This window comes from Bison bison, unplaced genomic scaffold, assembly GCF_000754665.1.
Source record: "Bison bison bison isolate TAMUID 2011002044 unplaced genomic scaffold, Bison_UMD1.0 scf7180017864143, whole genome shotgun sequence".
NCBI lineage: Eukaryota > Metazoa > Chordata > Mammalia > Artiodactyla > Bovidae > Bison > Bison bison.
In genome coordinates, this window is record NW_011494715.1 from 6633114 (window position 1) to 6643973 (window position 10860).

Here is a 10860-nt window from a genome sequence, read left to right on the forward strand (position 1 = left end):
GGATTCTCCAGGCAAGAACACTGGAGTGGGTTGCCATTTCCTTCTCCAATGCATGAAAGTGAAAAGTGAAAGTGAAGTCACTCAGTCGTGTCCGACTTTTAGCGACCCCAGGGACTGCAGCCTACCAGGCTCCTCCGTCCATGGGATTTTCCAGGCAAGAGTACTGGAGTGGGGTGCCAGTGCCTTCTCCGGCTATAGTCCATAGGGTCGTGCAAAGTCGGACATGACTGAAGTGACTTGCCACACACGCACACACAACTAGAAAGAAGATCATCAGTATAGTTCTAACCTGACAACATTTTAAAAAATCTTGAGAATCTGTTTGAAGGAGAAATTCTTAACATAGCTATTTATACTTAATCTAAAGACTTTTAAAGTTGTTATTCTTTCTGCACATTCAGTTTGCCAGTTCCCTTAGAAGCTGATAAAAGCTTTCCGGCTCCATTTTGTCATACTGAGCTATGTAGAGGAGCTGCCTAGGAAACATGTTACAATTCAGATTCCTGGGCCCACCTGCAGAAAGTATGTTTCCAGGCTGGAGCAGGACCTGGGAATATGCATTCTTACCCAACATTCCCAGTGCTTCTGATGCAGGTCGCACATCAACCTGCTCTAAAAAACACTGTGATCCCTGTTAACGGAGTAGCTTCCATCAGGTGGGTGGAGGTGGGCCCCATAGTTCAATGCCATTCGTCACGGAATGTTTCTCTAACATCTCAGCAATTAGCAATGAATCAATCAGATTTTTTCCTCATATAATCACAGTTAAGTTGCAAACAAGGCAAAAATTACTGACTACTTCCTCTGGGGCAGGTATGAATTTAAAATTCTTTTATTTAATTGTAGTTTATTAATAGGGGAGGATTAGATGCTTTATTTCATGAAATTAACCATAATCCTCCTTCCATCAAACTCTCTTTAAGCAGTGATCATGCTTTGACTAGATTTCTCTTACAGTGGTGCATAAAGTGAATGTCAGGTCACTCAGAGTCCCCAGATGATGTAACAATGACAGAATTGTAGTTGAGGGCAGCAGAGCAGAGCAGAGCAGGGCAGCAGCATAGTTCAGAATAAATTTGTCCATCTTACTGGAGTCTTGGCAGTGAGGGATGTGAAATTTAACCTCTCGGCCTTTCTTACTAACATACATGACAAGTTGGGCTGAAAACAAGGATCAGTCAGAAAAATGGACTCACAATAAAGAGACAATCTCATTTAATAATAGGAAGAGGACTTGAGTAAATATTTTTCAAAAAAGATATGCAAATTGCCAGTAAGAACATGGAAAGATGCTCACCATTATTAGTCATCAGGGTAAAGGAGATCAAAGCCACACGGCGATGCTATTTTATACCCACTTAAAAGGCTTCCATGGTCATCACCATCATCACCATCACCAAGGAAAATGACAGGTACTGGTGAGGAGCTGGAGAAATTGGAACCCGTTGCTGGTGGGGATTTTAGCTGGTATAACCACTATGAAAAGTTGTTTGGCAGATCCTCAAAAGAATCAATATAGAATTTCCACATAATCCAGTAATTCTAATGTAAGTATATACCTCCAAAGAATTGAAAACAGAAACTCAAGCAGGTATTTGTTCATCAGTGTTCATAGCAGCTTTACAATAGTCAAAAGAAGGAATAATCCAAGTGTCCACAAACAGATGAACGGGTAAACAAAACATGATCTATACATCTAAATTAATATTTTTTAGTCATCAAAAGGACCAAAGTACTGAGACATGCTACAATGTTGATGCACCTCTAAAATATAATGCTAAGTGAAGGAAGCCAGTAATGAAAGACCGAATGTTATACTATTTCACTTATATGAAATATCCAGAATAATCAGATATATAGAGACAGAAAGCAGGTTAGTGATTGCTTAGGACTGACGGGTTTGTGGGCCTAGGAGGGTGAGAGTTAAGGGTATAAGGTTTCTGTTTGTGGAGATGGAACATTCCAGAATCGACTGTGGTGATGTTTGCACAATTCTGTGAATCTACTAGAAACCATTGACTTGACCGCTTGAAATGGATGAATTGTATGGTGTGTGAATTGTATCTGAACGCAGCTGTTCAGCTTATATTCCAGATTCAAAAGAACAAAAAAAATTTCACAATAATTATTGATGTGGAACTCTGTTTATAATTTTAGAAGAAGTAACAACAGAATACTTTAAGAAAACATAAAAAGCTATGTGTTAGTGCACAACTTGTTATCTGAGAAACATACCAGCTGGCGTTACATTGTAATTTGCTTGTTAATATGATGACAATGACAAAAATTGAAAATATTTTCTTTTGCATTTTGGTTAAAGATACATACTCAGGAGAAGTTTTTCTGATCTTTTCAATATCCCTATGTGCCCGTGAGTGCATACTTTCTTGTGTGTATAATTTATGTATAACCCAACATGCACACACATACGTGCAAATTAGTTTCACTTGTATGTTTCAGTTCTCTGAAGCCATACATCTGTACAGATTGCTGGTCAGATCCTTTTTATTCCTTAATGACCGCACTTGTTCTCTTCACTTGCATTGCATAAATAACGCCCTTGGCTATGTGAATTATCTGTCTCTGACCAAGTCGAATGCTCTGACCACTGGTCCCCACGGACCACAGGGGTCCGTGAAAACATGATTAACCAATGGGCCTTGCACGGAGTCTTCTAATACATAGCATCTAATTCCCCCTGGTTCCAGCTTCTGTTCCCCTAATGTCTTTCACAATCTAGCCAATCCCCTTGTTATTTCAACCAAGGAAATGGTGATAAAAATTTACATCCTGAAACTAAGAATGGAGGCTATTAGAATGGGGAAGAAAGAGCAAGGGGAAAATATGAGAAGGAAATCAATTTAAAAAACATCACTGCACCACACCATGATGGCTTGGTTTAAAAAGTCTGAACAGTTTGTTAATATGTTGTTGTTATTGCTTAGTCACTAAGTTGTATCTGACACTTTTGCTACCTCATGGACTGTAGCCTGCCAGGCTCCTCTGTCTTTGGGATTTTCCAGGCAAGAATACTGGAGTGGGTTGCCATTTCCTTCTCCAGGGGATCTTCCCAACCCAGGGATCAAACCTGTGTCTCCTGTTTGGCAGGCAGATTCTTTACCACTGGGAAGTCCATTTGTTAAAATAGTGTATCACATTGACTGACTTGCAAATATTGAAGAATCCTTACATCCCTCGGATGAATTCCACTTGATCATGCTGTCTGATCCTTTTAAAGTGCTATTGGATTCTGTTTGCTAGTATTCTGTTGAGGATTTTTGTGTTCGTGTTCATCAGTGATATTGGCCTGTAATTTTCTTTTTTTGTGATATCTTTGTCTGGTTTTGGTATTTGGGTGACAGTGGCCTCAAGGAATAAACTTGGGAGTATTCCTTCCTCTGAAATTTTTTGGGAGAGTTTGAGAAGGATGTTAGTTCTTCTCTAGATATTGGATAGGATTTGCCTGTGAAGCCATCTGGTCCTGGACTTTTGTTTGTTGGGTGATTTTTAATTACAGTTTGAAATATCATATATTAATGCAAATATGTGGAATCTAGAAAAATGGTACAAATGCACCTATTTGCAAGGTAGGAATGGAGACACAGATGTAGAGAATGGACATTTGGACGGGGGGTGGGGGGCGAAGGGGATAAATTGGGAGGTCGGCACTGACACATGTACACTACCGTGTGTGAAATAGATGGCTAGTGGGAAGCTACTGTATAGCGCAGGGAGCTCAGCTTGGTACTCTGTGATGACCTAGAGGCGTGGGGTGGGAGGTCCAAGAAGGAGGGGATATATATGTATACATATAGCTGATTCACTTTGTTGTACAGCAGAAACCAGCATAACTTTGTAAAGCAACTATAACCCAAATTAAAAAAAGTCAGAGCACAATGCCCACATCCCAACAGATCCAAGAGAGAACATGTACTGAGATTGAGACTCTGTGTTGAGAACCTGTGCCTCCTGGCCTGAGGGGCTTATATGGTCATTCATGGGGTTGTTTATAGTAAGGATAAATAGTAAGGATATTTATTGTTTTGAATATATGACCTTGAGTATTAACTTATTCTTAAAATCTTTCCTCTTACAATTTGTAAATTTTATTTATTTTCTGTCTGTGCTGGGTCTTCGTTGCCGCACACGGGCTTTCTCCAGTCGTGGTGTGCGGGCTTCTCATCACAGGGGCTTCTGATGCGGGGCACAGGCTCTAGGGCGTGTGAGCTTCAGTAGTTGTGGCGCAGGGGCGTAGTCGCTCTGCAGCATATGGAATTCTTCTGGACCAGGGATCAGACCTATGTTCCCTGCATTGGCAAGTGGACTCTCATCTACTATATCACCAGGGAAGTCCTCCTCTTATGATTTTTAAATAGACTTAAGATTTTAGAGCAGTTTTAGATTCATAACAAAATTGAGCAGAAAGGACAGAGAGTCCCCATATGCCCTCTATCCCACATACAGCCTCCCCCACTACCAACATCCCTTCCCACCGTGGTCCATTTGTTACATCGATGCATCTTATGGTGAACATCATCTTCCCCCAAGTCTGTAGTTTACATTAATGTTCATTCTTTTTTTTGTCCATTCTAAGAGTTTGGACAAATGTATAAGGACATGTATCCACCATTACGGTATTATACAGAACGGTTTCACTGCCCTAAAAATCCCCTGTGCTCCAACTGTTCATCCATCTTCCCTCCTGATTCCTCACCAACAGTGATCGTTTTATTGTCTATGACTCCCCCACCCCTGACCCCTGCCAGCTCCAGAATGTCCTGTATTTGGAATCCTTCAGTATGCCTTCTTTCCCTTAGGAATATACATTTAAGTTTCCTCCACATCTTTTCATTGCTTTGCAGTGCTGAATAATATTCTGTTTTCTGAATAAGCCAGAGTTTATCTATTTAGCAATTGTAGGGCATCTTGATTTGCTTCCAAGTCTTGGCAATTACGATTAAAACTGCTGTAAACATTCATGTCTAGGTTTTTGGGTAGACATAAGTTTTCAACTTCTTTGGGTAGATACCAAAGGAGCATGATTACTGGGTTGTATGTTAAGAGAACGCTTAGTTTTGTAAGCTTTGTAACTGTCTTCTCAAGTGGCTGTTCCAGGTTGCATTCCCGCCAGCAGTGAATGGGGCTTCCTGCTGCTCTACACCCTCACCAGCAGTTGGTGTTGTCAGCGTTCCAGGTCTTGGCCATTCTAGTAGGTGTATAGTGGCATCTCATTGTTATTTTAATTTCAGTTCCCCAATGACGTGTGATATTGAGTGTCTTCTCATGTCCTTTTTTGCCATTTGTATATCTTATTTGAAGTGTCTGTTATTTCTTTTGTACTACTCCAAAAAAATTTTTTTGTTGTTGTTTAGTTTTAGGAGTTCTTGGTATATTTTGGAGAACAGACCTTCATCAGATGTGTCTGTTGCAAATATTTTCTCCCAGTATGTGGCTCATTGTCTCATTCTTCTGTTAGAGTCTTTCCCAGAGCAGAAGTTTTTAATTTTAATGAATTCTAGCTTATCACTTCTTTCCCGTACACATCATGCCTTTGATGTCATATCTAAAAAGTCAGTACCTATGCAAAATCTTTAGGATTTCTTCTGTGTTATCTTCTGCTGCTGCTGCTAAGTCGCTTCAGTCGTGTTCGACTCTGCGACCCCAGAGACGGCAGCCCCCAGGCTCCCCTGTCCCTGGGATTCTCCAGGCAAGAACACTGGAGCGGGTTGCCATTTCCTTCTCCGTGTTATCTTCTAGGAGTTGGTAATTCTGTATTTCACATTTAGGTCTCTGATCCATTTTAAGATAATTCTGGGGGAAAGGTGTAAGGCCTGTGTCTATATTTCTTGCACATGAATTACTGGGCATTTATAAAAATTCACATGTTTTAAAGGAGTATTTCATTTCCCTTCCATGCGGGCCTTTTCAAAGTTACATCATTTAAAATCTTTCTTAAACAGTTTTTAAATACAGAGAAATCATTTTCAGTCTCAGTCAGGGGCATGAATGCCTTGCTTATCATTTAGAAGCAGCGTGGGCCTCAGCCAAGTACAGATCTGTTCTCTCGTTGATCTGATTTGCTTTCCTTTTTCAACTTGGTTAGTAGCCAGGCCAGGCAGGGCATTTATCAGTGACAGCCAGTTTCGGGTAAACAATGAGTTAGCGAGAGGGTTACTGCTGATTTCAATTCAGTCAGCGGCAGTGGCAGCCATTGTTCAGGGCTAAGAGCATAGAAACAGATCCTAAATTGTCTCTGGAAGGGAAAACACGAAGCAGAAGCTACAGAGCAGGGCAGGAGGGGGCAGTGGTGATTCAGGGCTTTATGGCTCCTTCTGAGTCATCCCAGAAGCAATTTCTCAAAGGGATGGTGATTGTTTGGGGGCATGGCACTGAGAAAGCTCAGCAGAGCCAAGTTCTCCAAAATGAACAAACCAAATGAAGGTGGACCGAGCTGGGACCCATTATCTGAGGAAGTCAGGCTGGGGTGAGTGAGACCCCAACAGAAAGGAACACGGGGCCTCTACCTTGGCACAGATGGATGCCTAGCACCGGATGGATGAGGTGGTGAGCACAGGAAGCAATACAGTTTAATCTTGCACTTTTCTCCATGTCTGGGTTTCTCTCCTGGTTTATCTCTCTGTCTTGCCCCTCTCTTTAACCCCTCCTCCCACTCCATCTCTCACTCGGAGCCCTTCCTTGCTCTGGACTGTGCTTTTCACTGGTACCTCCACCCTCCACCAAACAAGATTATTGAGTGTCTGCTCTGAGCCTGGTCCCTGGGCCAGCACTGGGCCTTGGGGAAGACGGGAGCGGAGATCCAGAACAAGACGGTAAAAGACAGTTGCTTTACAGAGTTGGGAAGGGAAGTGCATGGTTGTGTCAGTGCTGCCATCTTGACATCAGGATCATTTCTATGGTAAAAAGCACATAACATTTGATTTACCGTCTTCATCAAGTTTAATTACAGTTCAGTGTGTTAAGTATATTCGCATTTTGTGCAACAGATCTCTAAAACTTGCAACACGGCAGTACTACACTGATTAGATGCTAATTGCCCCAACTGAATGTTTTTTTATTTTTTACTAATTTTTATTGGAGCATAGTTGATTCATGACGTTGTATTACTTTCTGCTGTACAGCAAAGTGAATCACTTACACATATACATACATTCATTCTTTGTTTAGATTTCTTTTTCCCATATAAGTCATTATGGAATATTGAGTAGAGTTCCCTGTGCTCTACAGCAGGTCCCTGTTGGTCATCTATTTTATATATAGTAGTGTGTTTTTGTTGTTTTAGCCCCTCAGTTATGTCTGACTCTTTGCGATCCCACGGACTGTAGCCCGCCAGGCTCCTCTGTCCATGGGATTTCCCAGGCAAGAGTGGGTTGCCATTTTTTTCTCCAGGGTATCTTCCCAACTCAGGGATTGAACCTACTTCTCCTGCTTGGCAGGTGGATTCTTTACCACTAAGCAACCTAGAAATCCCAGTAGTCTATATAGAATTTGCTTAATATCTATGTCAGTGTCAGAAAACAAATTATTAAACTTTAATCTTTAAAAACATGAAGCACATATATTTTTATGTTTGAGCATGTCCTGAATATCTCTGAAAAGCTGAGTAGTTGCCTTTGGGAGAACATGGGATGACTGGGGACAGGTAGTAAGGGAGACTTATTTTTCATGATATATCCTTTATACCTTGGAATTTTGTGCTGTGTGTGTATATCCTAGTAGACAAAGTAGCTAAGAAAGCAAAAAAAAAAAAAAAAAATGTCATGTGTACCACAGACCCCCCCACTCCATCCCTGAGCAAAAAGCCAGGATCGAGGAGGGATGGAGAGACAGGGGAAAGGGGGAGGATGTCTATTAATATCTCTTGGTTATTAAAAATGAAATTGTTGTTTTAGTCTCTAAGTTGTATCCAACTCTTTTGTGACCCCATGTAATATAGCCCATCAGGCTCCTCTGCCCATGGGATTCTCCAGGCAAGAATACTGGCGTGGGTTGCCATTCGCTTCTCCAGGGGATCTTCCTGACCCAAGGATTGAACCTACATCTCTTGCGTCTCCTGAATTGACAGGTGGATTCTTTTACTGCTTAGTCACCAGGGAAGGCCCCCAAAATGAAATATAAGAAGGTTAAAAAAAAAAAAAAAGTGAAAACACCAGTGTATTTATATTGGGTTGACCAAAGAGATCGTTCAGGTTTTCTGTAAGATGGTATGAAAACCTGAATGAACTTTATGGCCAACCCAGTACTGCAATATGACTGTTTGGATCCTGCCACCTCAAAACGTCTTCTGAGCCAGAATGGGCTCATCACACAGGAGGCCAGAGCATTGTACTTGGCACATACACTCCAAAAGGGAAGGTGCTGTCGGCACGCTTTGCAGTGGCATCGACGAGAGCAGCAGAGCCGAGACAGCTACCATGCCTCTCAGCTATGATGGCCTCAAAGATGGGATGGAAGGAGGGCTCAGGCCACTGTGCCTGGAAGGACGGGTCAGGAGCGCAGAGAGGGTGGAGGTGGATCTAGGAGGACAGGAGAGGAAAAGTGCCAGAGGCATCTGGCCAAGGGAAAGGCAGGGGCCTCGCTGACATGAGTATGGCAGAGAGTGACCTGGGAGCCACTCTGAGGGGGGGGCGTACTTTTTGGTCAACACTCTGTAGACAGTGTGGTGGGACAGGCCCATATGTCATCCTAATGCTCCACACACCTACCTGTGTGTTCCTGGGCCAACTGCTTAACCTCCCTGTGCCTCAAGTTTTCTCATCTGTAAAGTTAGAGTAACAGAATGATTGCTGTGAGTATTAAAGGAACAGATAGATGCCAAGAGATCTTAGAATCTGCCACATAGTAAGTGCTTAGTATGTGTTGGCTCTTGTTATTTTTAGGGCTATTACAGGAAGATTAATCTGATCAGTCAGACTAAAGGAGAGAGAAAGTGAGGGCAAGTAGATAGGTTAGCAGCAGAGGTAGTGTGAACCTAAAAAACGATCAAGGTGGTGACAGTTCAGATGCATGCTAGAGCAAAGTGGAGGAAAGAACTTAACAGTCGGCTCCATCTGCTGTGGGGGGTGGGCCAGAGTCCAAAATGACCATGAACTTAGAATTTGGAGTTGGGAGGCTGTTGGAACCATTAGCAGAAGTCAGGCAGGGCAGCTATCTTGTGGGAATGGAGGGACTTGGGCTTAATTTTCGATGACTTAAGGGGACAGCAGGCCATCACAGTGGAAATGTCAAGGATGCAATTGGAAAAGGGTGACTGGCGCCCACAAAGAGGGGACTTGATGGTCACTAATGGATTCACAACATGCCTTAGCTCAGAGCAGAGGCTGTTGTTCTCCTAGAGAGGTGACAGGAGGGTGGTGGGGACGCTCACTTATCTAACATAAAACGTTGTCTGAGTCCAAGGAAGGCAGGAAGAATCATCGTGATCCTGGAGAGAGAGAAAAAATACTGGAGAAAAGTTCCCCAGAATTTATTAAGTAGGGGATTCCGTGTTGACATTTTATAGCACAGGAAACTTTTTTGTTAAAACATTTAAAGTAAAAGCTCCCTGACTTACAATATTAAATAGGACTCCCCCGGTGCCTCAGATGGTAAAGAATATGCCTGCAATGCAGGAGACCTGGGTTCGATCCCTGGGTTGGGAAGATCCCCTGGAGAAGGGAACGGCTACCCACTCAAGTGTTCTGGCCTGGAGAATCCCCATGGACAAGAGGAGCCTGGTGGGCTACAGTCCATGCGTAAATACAAACTATAAAATAGAAAATAGCTTCGGTTATTTTTGTGTCTGGCAAGACAGAGGCAGAAAGATTAAGAGAGAAACAACACATTGATGACAACACCCTGAGCTGAGACGGCTTAGTTTCTCTCTAATAATATCAGACAACTCCACAGCAGGAGAGTGACTGCCTATCTGGCCTTTTCTCCAGCAAACATTTCCTGAGGCTACCCACATGCAGGGCTCTGGGGACACGGAGGTGAAGGGGCTGTGCTGGGACTGGAGCCACTTACAGCCTGGAGGGGCAAGGGTGAGCCCCCAGGTTCTGCTCACTTGCCTTCTGTACTCAAATGCGGTTGTAAAGAACTCACGTCATTGCATCTGAGTAGATGGGGGAGTCAAGGACTTGTCACTGCATTTGCAGCTCTGTGGACCCGCCTCCCCCTCCTTTGTCCATTTGCTGCTGCATTCGGAGTTCTCAGATGTCTTCTTTCACCTTGTTCAACCCACGTGTAACTCTGGTGTTTTCACCGTGGAGGAAGATTGCCACCTGCCTCATCAGTCCACAAAGGATGCTGCGGCCACAAGCTGGCACTCTGAGGGGATTCAGGGTGGAGAAGACAGGATACGTGCTCTGGATAGGTGTGTATCATAGGAATGATTGCAGTGAGCCCAGACTCACGCATCGTCCTATACAAAGAAACGTGTTAAATCCATTAACTTGAGATGTCTGCCTTTTCTTTAGTTAGCAGTAGTCTTTTGATGTTCAACAACATGTTTTGTTGTTGTTGTTTGTTGTGCAAAAGCTCCTTTTATCCTGGCTCTTCTCCTACCTCTTCAGAACAGCCCCCTCTTTCACTTCCCTGGTGGTCCAGTGGTTCAGACTGCTCTTGCAATGCACAGCAGGTGGGCTTGATCCCTGGCAGGGGAACTAAGATCCCACATGTATGTGGCATGGCCAAATTAAAAAAAAAAAAGTACAAATAAAAAAGAAAAAAGTAAGCCAAATAAAAAAGGAAAACATAAGCCAAAAAAAAAAAAAAAGACAGAAAAGTCCCTCTGAGCTATCTGAGAGGGTATTTCCCTGGCTTAAGTCCTCAGCAAGTCTGCTGAATAAAGCGAAGTTCTCA